Raw genomic sequence first — 11974 nt, forward strand, 5'->3', positions numbered from 1 at the left:
TCCTCGGGAAAGTCTTCCCAAAACTTCATTTTTAATCCCCTACATGCACAGTCCTTGTCTACCCACTCTACTTTCCCCACCTAGCCTTTGGAGGTCTAGAGACCTCTCCGGACCTCGGTTTTCTCCTCCGAAAAATAAGCTTTCTTAGTTCTGTGGCCCCGAGACAGGGAGTGCCCCATCACGGAGGAACCATAAATACGTCCCCAGGGAACAGCATCCCCAAGTCAGATCTCACTCCTCCGCAACACACGCGATCGGTCACACTCTGGGCGCAACTAGGCAGGTTTTCCCCAACCTCCCTGGCTAACACTAGCTAATCTTGGCGGGGCTTACCCGGGAGGTCCCCGCCCCCGCGCCACCAACTGCATATTAACGTTCAGCCCCTTGGCACACGTCTCCAACGCCTGCCAACACCCCAACTCCTCCAACCAGCAAGGACATACACTGCACAAACCTGGACGTTCTGGGAATTGAGAACTGCACAGGCCTCCAGTGTAGGGAAACGGGTGAGCGGAATGCCGCTTGGGTGCTGCCGGGGACAGGTAGGCTCCCCGGGACATAGAGGAGACCAGGGTTGAGGCCCACATGCACTGCCTGGTGCAGCCAGAACGGCGCCCGTCACTTGCCAGTCTTTCACCCCTTACTTTACAGGCGCAAACACTGCGCCCCAAAGGAGCTTGGCAACCAGAGAAGCTCCCCAATCGCCTTTCGGGGCGCCGCTACAGAGGGGCGCCCAGGCCCGGCTCCCCATCCAGCCCCGCACCACAGCGTCACCTACCTCCCACAGGGGGACAGGCGCGGCAGCCGCTGCCCACGGTCGCAAGGATCCCGAGTAGAGGCTCGCGGCCGGGCGCTCCAGAGTGCAGGGCTGTGGATGATCCCGGGGCACGAGCGCAGGCAACTGAGAGCCACGCTCCGGGAGTCGCCGTGGGACGCGTGGAGACGTCCAAGCTCAGGAGCGGAGCGCGAGCTGGAGCTAGGGATGGGGCTGCAGCTGGAAGTGGGACTGGAGCCGGAGCGAGGACCCGAGTAGGGGCGGGGCTGACGCACGGGCCGCACGCCAGGGCTCACGTGACCGCCTCGGGGTGGCCACCACCTCCCTTTAGCTGCCGCTATTCTCCTGTGTCCCCGCCTGTTAAACGCTTCCCGAGAGTCTGGGTCTAAAGCCGGTTACTCAGCTGTGTGAGTCTCTTTTGTCTTTCAGGCCCAGGACGGGGCTCTGTGGCAGAGCGTGCCGAGCATAACCTAAAATACTTTTATCAGATAATCTATAGGTTTTCTTACTTCTGCTTTGAAGAAACTTCAGACACTTCACAAGGCTGGGGGAGGGGGGTGAAGAAGGGGGAGAAACAAAAATTTTGTTGAAAAATGCCACGATGAATCCAAATGTGTGGTAGGTAACTCGGGATTCTTACGACCGTGGACAGCGGTTGTTTTGTCTCTGTGTGTGCCTAAGAATTTCTGATCCTCCTAAACTGGAGTTACAAGACAGCTGTGAGCTGCAGTGTGGATGCTGGGAATCAAACCCAGGTCCTCTGGAAGCTCAGCCAGCACTCTTAACTGCTGAGCCACCTCTCCACCCACCCCACGTACACTTATTTTGTTGTTATTTGAGACACCCTGGCCTCTATCTCCCAGTAAACTTCCTGCCTCTGTGTGCCGAGCTGCCGTCTGGATAAACTTAATGTCTTTGTTAATCACCTAGTGTGTGCTGTTTAGATTTGTCTATTCAACACAAACATGCTTCTTCTGAAAGAGGAGCCCGCAACGGAGAAAATACCTGCACCGGATGGCCTGTAGATCATTTTCTTAATTAAATGATTGATTTGGAAGGGCCCGGTTCCTTTTGGGCAGTGTTACCCCTAGGCAGGTGGTCCTTAATCCCAGCACTCGGGAGGCAGAGGCAGGCGGATCTCTGTGAGTTCGAGGCCAGCCTGGTCTACAGAGCTAGTTCCAGGACAGGCTCCAAAGCCACAGAGAAACCCTGTCTCGAAAAACCAAAAAAAAAAAAAAAAAAAAAAAAAAAAAAAATAAGAAAGCAGGCTGAGCAAGCCTGGCAGAGAGAGCCCTGGGCTGCATTCCTCTGTGGCTTCAGCTTCAGTTCCTGCCTCCAGGTTCCTGCCCTGACTTCCCTTCATGATGGACTGTTTGCTGTAAACTGAAATAAACCCTTTCCTCCCCAGGTTGCTTTTGATCATAGTATTTTATTACAGCCGTAGAAACCCACCTAGGGCAGCCTAAGGTATTGCGGTACTGGTAACGGAAAGGGACCTGAAACACAGGCAGAAGTACTCCCTTAGAATTCTCATCACAACCTTATCGGACTCCACTTTGTACATAGAACACTGAGGCTACCAATGGGACTTTTCCAGGCTTACACAGCTAGTAAGTGTCAGGCAAGATCTGGCCAAGAGCTGGGTATTTTCAGACCCCCTTTGTCCTGTAAGCCTTGACTCTTTGGTGTCTGGGAGAGCAGTAAATCCTTTTTTTCCAGGGGAAGTCAGCCCTTCAGGCATGAACACCTTTGTCAGTATGAATATTCCTTGCAAAAAGTTGAACCTTTTTCTTTTCTTTCTTTGTTTCTTCTTTTGAGACAGAGTCTCTCTATATAACTCTGACTGTTCTGGAATTCACTGTGTTGACCAGACTGGCCTCTGCCTCCTGAATGCTGGGACTAAAGGCATGCTCCATCCACAACGTCGGGCGAGTTTGACTTTCTTGATTAAGACCTCATGTTGCCACATGAACTCAGAGAGGCAAATGCTTCTACCTGGAGCTGCCCAGCATGACAGGCCACAGCACTTCCACCCCAGTCTGGCCTCCCCTTCTCAAAGATCAGTCTCTGCAGCCACAGGGAGCTGGATTCACACTTTTGATTGCAACTTTCCAAACAGATGAAATCGAGCATGTTTTCAGGTGCTCCTTAGATGATATTTGAATGTCACTATAGAGCCTAGCAGTCCCTCTCCATTCTAGGCCTAAGGGTAAAGGGAATGTGCACCACACCAAAGGAACCAGGGGGTTGGCAGACTGCTTAGGAGGCAAAGGCATTTGCCAAGCCTGACAAATAAGCCTGGGTCGATCCTGGGACTCACATGGTAGGAGAGAACTAGCTTCTGCCGGATATCCTCTGGCCTCAACAGACACACTGGAACATGTATGCACCTACACATACGTGCACACACACACACACACACAGCAAATTACTGTAATTAAAAGGAATTAGAATAGATGCTCGTCTGAAAAATCAAAACAAACCCCAACTATGTATGGAGCTGGGTGTGACTGCACCTGTCTGTAATTCCAGAACTCAAGAAGCTGAGGCAGGGGGCTGAAGAGATGGTTCAGCCATTAAGGACACTGGCTGCTCCTCCACAGGATCCAGGTTCAGTTTCCCAGCAACTACATGGTGACTGACGACAACTCTACCTCCAGTCCAAACCAAGTTTTTTGTGTGTTTGTTTTGTTTATTGTTTTTGGCCGGGGGGGGGGGGCTCGCCAGTAAAGGAAGACTTTCTCTTTTACTCTTTTCACTGTACACGAAGGATTGGACATTTTTAAAACTTAGGATCACGCCTGCAGTACAGTTCAAACTAAGAAACCAACTTCCTTTATATGGAAGAGGAGGCAAATGAGGTAGGGGAATGAACAATAACTTTATCTTATTTGTGCTTTTCTTTCTTTGCTCCAGTTTCACTAAAGAACACTTATTGCTTTTCCAACAGTTATTTTTTTTATTTATTATTATTTTTTTGGGGGGGTTTTCGAGACAGGGTTTCTCTGTGGTTTTGGAGCCTGTCCTGGAACTAGCTCTGTAGACCAGGCTGGTCTCGAACTCACAGAGATCCGCCTGCCTCTGCCTCCTGAGTGCTGGGATTAAAGGCGTGCGCCACCACCGCCCGGCTTTCCAACAGTTATTTTTAAATGTCACTTAAAGACAGAAACTCCCACAAAACTAAACAGCCTGGTTGCTCTGACTTCTGTAGCCTCCCCACCCTTCCTTGGCTGTGGCTGGCTTTGCATTTGGTCTGCCCTCGCTGCTGTGAAACCCAAGGCACCAATCACCAGAGAAGCATGGTCAGCAGGCATGGGGGAGGCCAGCTGGAAGACAAGGATGCTGGAGAGAGGCTCGGGGAGCAGGTGGAAGTCTTGGGCTCTCTGGGGTTGGAGTTGGAGGCAGGCAGGTCCTGAACACCTGGAGGAACAGCTGTGCCCCTCCCTAAGATCAGGTCTAAGGGGTATAGAATAAACTCTGACTGGATCGAAATTATGACTCTCCGTGTGTGTGTGTGTGTGTGTGTGTGTGTGTGTGTGTGTGTAAGTAAATGTACTCTGGGGAGAGAGCCTACATAAAGAAAGCTCTGTGCCTTCCTGTGACTGAGAAGAGGGTGATCTTCCAGAAGGCCAGGGCCTGGCCATGCCCAGGCAGTGATTGTGTTAGTGCTTAGGATAGACAGCACTGGGTAGAAATGTTTGCTTCTGTCTTTGAGCTCAAAGGCCAATGGATTCAGATGGATTGGCCTTCCCCAAGAATAAAAACCAGGGTAGGGATGTTGTAGCTTAGTGATAAATTGTGTGTTTAACCTATAAGAGACCCTGGGTTTGATCTCCAGCACACACACACACACATTTAAAAAAGCAATCCCCCCAAAAACAAATGAACAAAACAAACAAACAAAAAACTCCTGGCATGGCGCATGCCTTTAATCCCAACACTTGTGAAGCAGAGGCAGGTGGATCTCTGTGAGTTCGAGGCCAGCCTGGTCTACAAAGCAAGTTCTAGGACAGCCAGGGCTACACAGAAACACTGTCTCAAAAAAATAAAAAATAAAAAAATAAAAATAAAGCAAAACCATTTTTTTTTCTCAACATTCTCTTGGTCAACACTGTCCTCGGTCCTGAACATATGGTATTGGGCTACTAAAAGCTATCGTTTGTTTTCCTAGAATGGGTATCCTAGAATCATACAAGTTGACATACTAGGGTCCAGTTTCTTCCTGGGAGGAGAGGCCTATGAATACCTTATAGAGCAGCGAGTAGAGAAGGTATTCATAGAATCTCCCAGAACTGTGGTAAGGATCTGAGGTGCAGTTGGTAAAGGATGACTCAGATTCCTGGGATGGGGATTCCCCTCAGTGCTTGGCCTGTGTTGCCACATTTGAGCTTTTAAAAACATCCTCAGGGAGGCTGAAGACATGACGCCGTGGTTAGGAGCACATACTGGTCTTGCAGAGAACCAGAGTTCGGTTCCCAGGACCCACATCAGCCAGCTCTAGGGGAATCCGGTGCCTACTTCTGGAGTCTGCAGACACCTTCATCCACACGCATAAACCGACACAGAGACACCCAAACACACATAATTAAAAGCAATTAAAGGGCAGTAGTGGCACACCCCTTACTCCCAGCACTTAGCAGGCGGATCTCTGAGTTTAAGGCCAGCTCGCTCTACAGACCAAGTTCCAGGAAAGCTGGGGTCTTAAACAAACAAAAGAACAAACAACCAAACAACAAGAACAACAAGAACAAAGACAAGACGAACAAAAACTTCTTCAGGGTCTGGTTAGATTCAGGGTCAGGGGCAATCAGTCCAGTGCTTGTTTTACAAGGCTCTTGTAGAAAGCCTGACCCCTGGCAGGTGAGTGTAAGCCTAGTGGTGGAGGCAGGGAGGATCCCTGGCGCTCACTGGCTAGTCTTGTCCAGGTTCAGGGGGAGGCCTTGTTTCAACAGGAGAATGCCAGAGGAAGACACACAATACCGACTTCTGGTTAGCGCACACACAGATGCCCACACATGCACGGGTTCATTCTGAGAGGACCAGATGGGTGTCTGACACACTGTGGGTGAGTGAAATCAAAAAAGCAGAATTCTCAGGTGGCTGCTATAGTTGCTACCCCGTTATGGTCAGTCTCCCAAGGTCACATAGCTCGTTAATCTGTGGTTTCCCAGCCATCCGGTTAGTACGCTGCATTAGTTTAACAAACCACTTCACACTGAGCAGCTCAAATCATTCTGGAGAACAGACTTCTTAAAACCAAGGAGTCAGGCACCTGTTTCTCTTTGAAGGGTCTCAGGGGCTGGGGAGATGGCCAAGTAGATAAAGGAGTTTGCTGCTGCTGCTAGGCCTGGCAAGCCGAGGTCAGTCCCTAGAACCCAGGGAAGGAAACAGCAAATCCTCCAAGTTGTCCTTTACTGTCTACTGGTGTGTCCCCTCCCCCAGCAAATAAATAAACAAAGCTTAGGAAAGGTTACCTGATTCTTTGCCTCTCTGTCCCCTCGTGTCTTCATTCCCTTATCTCCTGTGGTTTCTTGCCTCTCTTTTCAGGGTCACTTGGATAATCTAGGCTAGTCTCCCTATCCTTATGTTTTTGAAACAGGATTTCCAAGAGGTCACGTATCCTCAATTAAGGATCCAGCCAAGGATGACCTTGAGCCCCTGATCCTAACTGCCCCCACCCGCGAAGGGGAATGGCAGGTCTGTGAATCTACACAGCTGAATCTACTCTCCACTCATGACGTTCTGTAATTCAATCATAGCTGGAAAAAAAAAAAATCCTTTTGCCCCATACAGCAACGAACAACGGTGGGGATTTGGGTGTGAACACCGCTCTGGGTTGGTGCTGTGTGGTATGGGAGGCTTTAGTTAGCATATCCACCCACCTGTCTTTACGGTGGTTTTAAAAGTTTGTCATCGTCCATAAACACTGCAAAGAAATGGCTGTTTAAATAAAATCTGCAAAGTAAACTTGGAGGATTTAAGACTGCTGAAAAAGAGATATCAAACTTGGGGATATCAGAAGAGAAGAAAAATTTAAACTACATTTTGTTTTAAAGATTTCAAGCTGATCTTCAAAATTTGAACTGCAGAAAACGAAGGTTTGCAAGAAGATACTCTCTGGTTACTTCGTTTTCCTAAAAACTGAAAATAGTCTGCATCCGAGTGGGGCTTGAGGGGGGGGGGGGAACGCTAGCCTGGCACAAATGACCAGGTCTTTTCCCCACTCTGTGAAACTGTGATAAGAACGAAGAAGCCCACAGCAACAAAAGATCCGTGACAACGCTGAGCGGGAACGCCGCGCGGCTGTAGGAGTGCCTGGAGGCCGCAGGATCAGTTTGGTTCAAACCGGGTTCCTAGGCGACTGCCCCGCCCACTCGAGCGGGCGCGCGGCAGCGCAGCACTGCCCCCAGGTGGCCGCAGGCAGCATCACGTCCATGGAAAATGCAAAACTCATATTCTCCCACGCTACGATCAAGTGTTCCTGGTTGGCACGCAGTGACTGTTCTTTCCTTTTTAGTGGTACGTTTCTGTTTGCTGCCTGTGCCGGAAACCAGAGCATCGGCAAACCAGTGGCGGATGTCACTACGTGCAGAAAGATTGAACTCACATTAGGCTCAGAAACACCCAGAGGCGGGGCTTGCAAGTGAAATACACCACGTCATCACACTGATATACTCTGAATGGAGACTGCTGCAGACGGGAGGTAGCGTGGCCGAGTGGTCTAAGGCGCTGGATTTAGGCTCCAGTCATTTCGATGGCGTGGGTTCGAATCCCACCGCTGCCACATTCCTAATTTTTTATTTTCTCTGCTAGTATGGTCTTGGTTCTGTCCTCTGTTTCGACCCCCTATGAAGCTCGTTTTTAAAAGCAAAAGATGAAGAAAAGAAAAACGGTACAAAGAAGTTTATCTCTCTCTCTAGCCTTGTACACAAACCTCTTTCTTGACCAATTTTCTTCCCTAAAAAACAAGACACAAAACAAAACACCTCCCCCCATTCAGGGCAGTGGTTCTGGGGCACTTTGCGAATTGCCAACAGGAGGTCCGGGTCTTTGTTCACACTTCATGGGTCTCCGCCAAGGGTAAAGACAGTTGTGGGTGATTGCGATTACGACCTGAGTTAGAGAAAGTCCCTTCCCGGGGCTGGCTGACACCCATCAACCTCTATTGGTGGAAAGATGTCAGGTGACTACGGAGGGCTGGGTTGCTGGGGTGGATTCTCGTAGAAGTGCCCATTTTGAGGTCTCAGCTTTATTCATTCTCCTACGTGGTTTGTAGGCTTGGTTTAGTGGTCCCTCAAAGCTTTATTATTCAACAATTATTTATGAAGGTCCTACTCTGGGCTAGAAAGCCAGCTCACAGTGAGGTTTCAGGGGTGAACAAGACAGGTATGCTGAACCCGTTGGATTCAGAGCGCGAGTCGTGTGTGTTCATTTAATTACATCCATCTCGTGCTCTGCACTGCAATGTCCTTACCCGACTCTGGGGACAAAGAGGTGGCATTCAGCTGAACCTGAAATTGGACACTGAAGGTGGGAGAAAGATTTCCAGAAAAATGGAAACCCCAGAGGTGACGAGACCCTGGAGAGCTTGAAGTGATGTGGGACAATCAGGGGTCGCTGAAGAGCGGATTGAGGGCAGGAGATGAGGCCGAAGAGGTGGGCACACCGGGCCCATGAGGCTTTGAACTCAGAGGGCAATGGGAAACCATAAGCGGGTTTCAGGCTGGTGAGTGGCACATTCTAGTTTGGGATTCATAAAATCCAGCAGGGGCGTTCAGTGGTTTGTAGCATGGTGGTGGCTGTTAGAATCAAAGGCATAGGAAAGAGATGTTTTGGAAGTAGATAACACAAAACTCAGGGATAAAAATGCTTTAAAGAAGAGAAACAATGGGCAGGTGGACACAGAAATCTGCAGGTCAAGGACACACTCGGAGCAGATGACACAGATACGGAGCCTTGGAGAATGAGGTGGTGGGAAGGGATGAACTCACCTAGGAAGAGCACAGAGGGAGGAGAGGGGCTGGGACAGTATCCTGAGGGATGTAGTCTTAAAATGGGGATGGGGGGGGGGGGGGGCAGAGGGAAGCACGTGTGGGCGGAGGACCAGACAAGAAACACAGAGTGGTGTCACCGAGATCAAAGGGGATTTGAGAACGAGGGCAGGGAGCCATGCATACTGCTAGGAGACTTGGCAAGATCAAGACTGAAAACATCCACCCGGTGTCAGCAGGACAGCTCAGCTGGTAGAGGCCTTTGTGTCTAGGCCTGATAACGTGAGTCTGAGTTTAGGATCCCACAAAGCGGCAGGTGAGAACGCCTGAGTGCACATGTGCACACATGCATACATAACATAGAATAAATAAAATATCCATTGGGCATTTGACTCAATAACAAGGTCATTGATGACTTTAAGGAAAGTCACACTGGAGCTGGTCATGGTGGCACATGCCTTTTGTCCTAGTACTTTGGGGAGGCAGAGGCAGGTGGATTTCTGAGTTTGAGGGCAGCCTGGTCCACAGAATGAGTTCCAGGGATTAGAGCTACACAGGGAAATCCTGTCTTGAAGAAGGAGGAGGAGAAAAAGAGGAAGAAGAAGGAAGAGAAAAAGGAAGAGGAAGAAGGAAGAGAAAAAGGAAAAGGAAGGAAAAGAAAAAGGAAGGAGGAGGAGGAGGAGGAGGAGGAGGAAGAGGAAGAAGAAGAAGAAGAAGAAGAAGAAGAAGAAGAAGAAGAAGCTGAAAAGGAGAGTAGACAACTCACTACACATTTTTATTCTGAAGAGGGGCAAGCCTTAGGAATGATAGTGGAAAATAGATACAGGTCTGGCTCTCTCTTTCTATTGCCGGTGCTGAAGGTGGGACCCAGGGCCCTACACATCTTAGGAAAACACTCCACTGCTGAGCCACACCATTCTCCCTAGAAAAGATACACACACCCCACCTGCAATGTGTGTATGTGTGGAGTTCAGAAAACAATTTGCAGGAGTCTGTTCTCTCCTACAATGTGGGCCCCAGGAATTGAACTCAGAACACCAGGCAAGCACCTTTGCCCACTGAGCCATCTCATCACCTTGGGAAGACATAAAGGTGAGCCTGGAGGCCTCGTGGATGGCTGGCATTGGTCCGTAGTTGGGAATGGCTTGTAATGGGAAGCTTATAAACATGTCTCCCTGGCTGCACCATTCTGACTGGCTGTACCACCTTGGTCTACAGTGGTTATTCTTCTGCACCCATGCTTCCTCCTTTAGTGTCTTTAAACGAGCCAGCCCTTCCTGTGATAGCCTCACAGGGGCTGGTTAATTAGGGCAGCATCTAAATCCTCCAAGGGTTTAATTTGTGTCTTGGGTGGGGTGCCACATCCCTTTCCACATGGTAAAGAGAGGAAGGACGAATTCTTGGGACAGAGATCTGTGTTGCCCCCCACCCCCATGCTCAGGCCTTGGTCTTGCTATGTTTAGAGTCTTGGGTGGGTGGGAAGAATATGGAGAAACCCAGAAAATAAGTAAACTAATTCTTGGCTAGACAATAATGTGAACATGAAAGTCTGCTTCTCCGGACTTAACAGCATATTTCTCAGGAAGGGAAGGTAGAGAAAAGACTGTGCATTTAGATGATACAGATAAATACAAAGAAGGAAGGAGTACCATTGCCAGTCGCAATGGTTAGCGTTGGCTGTCAGCTTGACAGAGTCTAGAACCACTTAGGAGACCAACCGGCAGGCACAGCTGTCGGGATTAGGTTAGGTTAGCCTCTGAGCATGCCATGATGGATTATGTGACGAGTCTCTCAATGGGGTTGAGGTGGGAAGGCACACTCTAGTAGTGAGCAGCACCACCCCTGGGCTTGGGCAGGTACGATTGTCTCTCTTTTTCCTGACTGCAGACACAGTGTGACTGGCCACTTCAAGTTCCTGACACTGACTTTCCCGACACAATGCAAGGATCCTCGAACTGTGAGCCAGAATAAATCTTTCCTTAAGTTGTTGCCAGGGTATTTTACCATAGCAACAGGAAGAGCAAGTATGATGGCCACCTCAAACGGCCTGAGATTTGTAGGAAGGTGGACCCCAGAGTTCAATCCCAAACCCTGGAATAGTCAGACTGCTACGGACATAATCATGTGTTACCTTTCCCACTGGGCCTTGGGAAACTCCACTACAGGGCAGGAACCCTTACCCTCTGATATGAAGCTAGTCACGGCCTCATCTTTAAGTTGACAGTGACAAATCCTACTGTAGGGGTGGCTCTATTAATGAAGCAAGGCCGTACAATGCAAGTTCCTGCAGGTGCCAGGCACTCAACAGAGATGATTACTGGTGAATTTTTTTTTGGGGGGGGGAGGTAGTGGTTGAGACAGGGGGGTCTCTGTGTAACAGTCCTAGCTGTCCTGGGCCTAGCTCTGTAGACCAGGCTGACCTCGAACTCACAGGGCTGGGACTAAAGATGTGGGCTACCATGGCCTGACTAATAGTGATTAAAAAAAACCTTGTACACACATAAAATTCTGCCTTGTATATTTTAGAACTCTTACATTGTCTTCCTTATTTACCAGACAGGGACACACGCTGTGAGGGACACCACCTGTGAAGGTTGACTAGTACCTCCTCCTCCATCCACTACAGTTACTTTGCTCTCTGCTACGGTCCATAGTATGTGCTCAGCTAACGCCACGTGTGCACCAGATGACAGATACATGTGGGTCTGTTTACCCATGTTATTCTGGGATCCACAACACGATGGCAGGGAGGTGCAGTTTCTGTGGAGAGCAGGACTGTGGCCTTAAACTCATAAAGACGAGCATCACTACCCATCAAGAAATACAAATGAGGGGCTGGAGAGATGGCTCAGCGGTTAAGAGTGTTGCCTGCTCTTCCAAAGGTCCTGAGTTCAATTCCCAGCAACCACATGGTGGCTCACAACCATCTGTAATAAAGTATGGTGCCCTCTTCTGGTCTTCGGTATACACACAGATAGACTATTGTATACATAATAAATAATAAATAAATATTAAAAAAATACAAATGATTGAGAACCTATTCCTCATGCTGGCTTGCCTCAACCTGCATGGGGAGGAGCTTGGTCTCGCCTCAACTTGGAGTGCCACGCTTTGTTGGAGCCCCTTGGAGGCCTGCCCTGTTTTGAACAGGGACAGAGGAGTGATGGGGGAGGAAGGGCAGAGGGGGGTGGGGAGTGGGGGTGTTTTG

The 11974-nt window shown here is 49.4% G+C and overlaps 1 protein-coding gene and 1 non-coding gene across 2 annotated transcripts in view; one reads left to right on the forward strand and one right to left on the reverse strand.

The window, feature by feature from the left end:
* Positions 1-1031, reverse strand: part of Eef2k (eukaryotic elongation factor 2 kinase) — a 63390-nt gene extending 62359 nt beyond the window's left edge. The window contains exon 1 of the mRNA XM_041667244.1: positions 779-1031. The gene's annotated coding sequence lies outside the window, so the exon portion shown is untranslated. The remainder of the gene's footprint in view (positions 1-778) is intronic.
* A 6446-nt stretch (positions 1032-7477) lies between these two features.
* Positions 7478-7559, forward strand: Trnal-uag. The gene has a single exon. It is a non-coding gene; the product is annotated as a tRNA-Leu (tRNA).
* Positions 7560-11974: the final 4415 nt, after the last annotated feature.

The sequence above is a fragment of the Microtus oregoni genome, unplaced genomic scaffold (genome assembly GCF_018167655.1).
Source record: "Microtus oregoni isolate MIOR12 unplaced genomic scaffold, Mior012 000016F_ref0000370, whole genome shotgun sequence".
NCBI lineage: Eukaryota > Metazoa > Chordata > Mammalia > Rodentia > Cricetidae > Microtus > Microtus oregoni.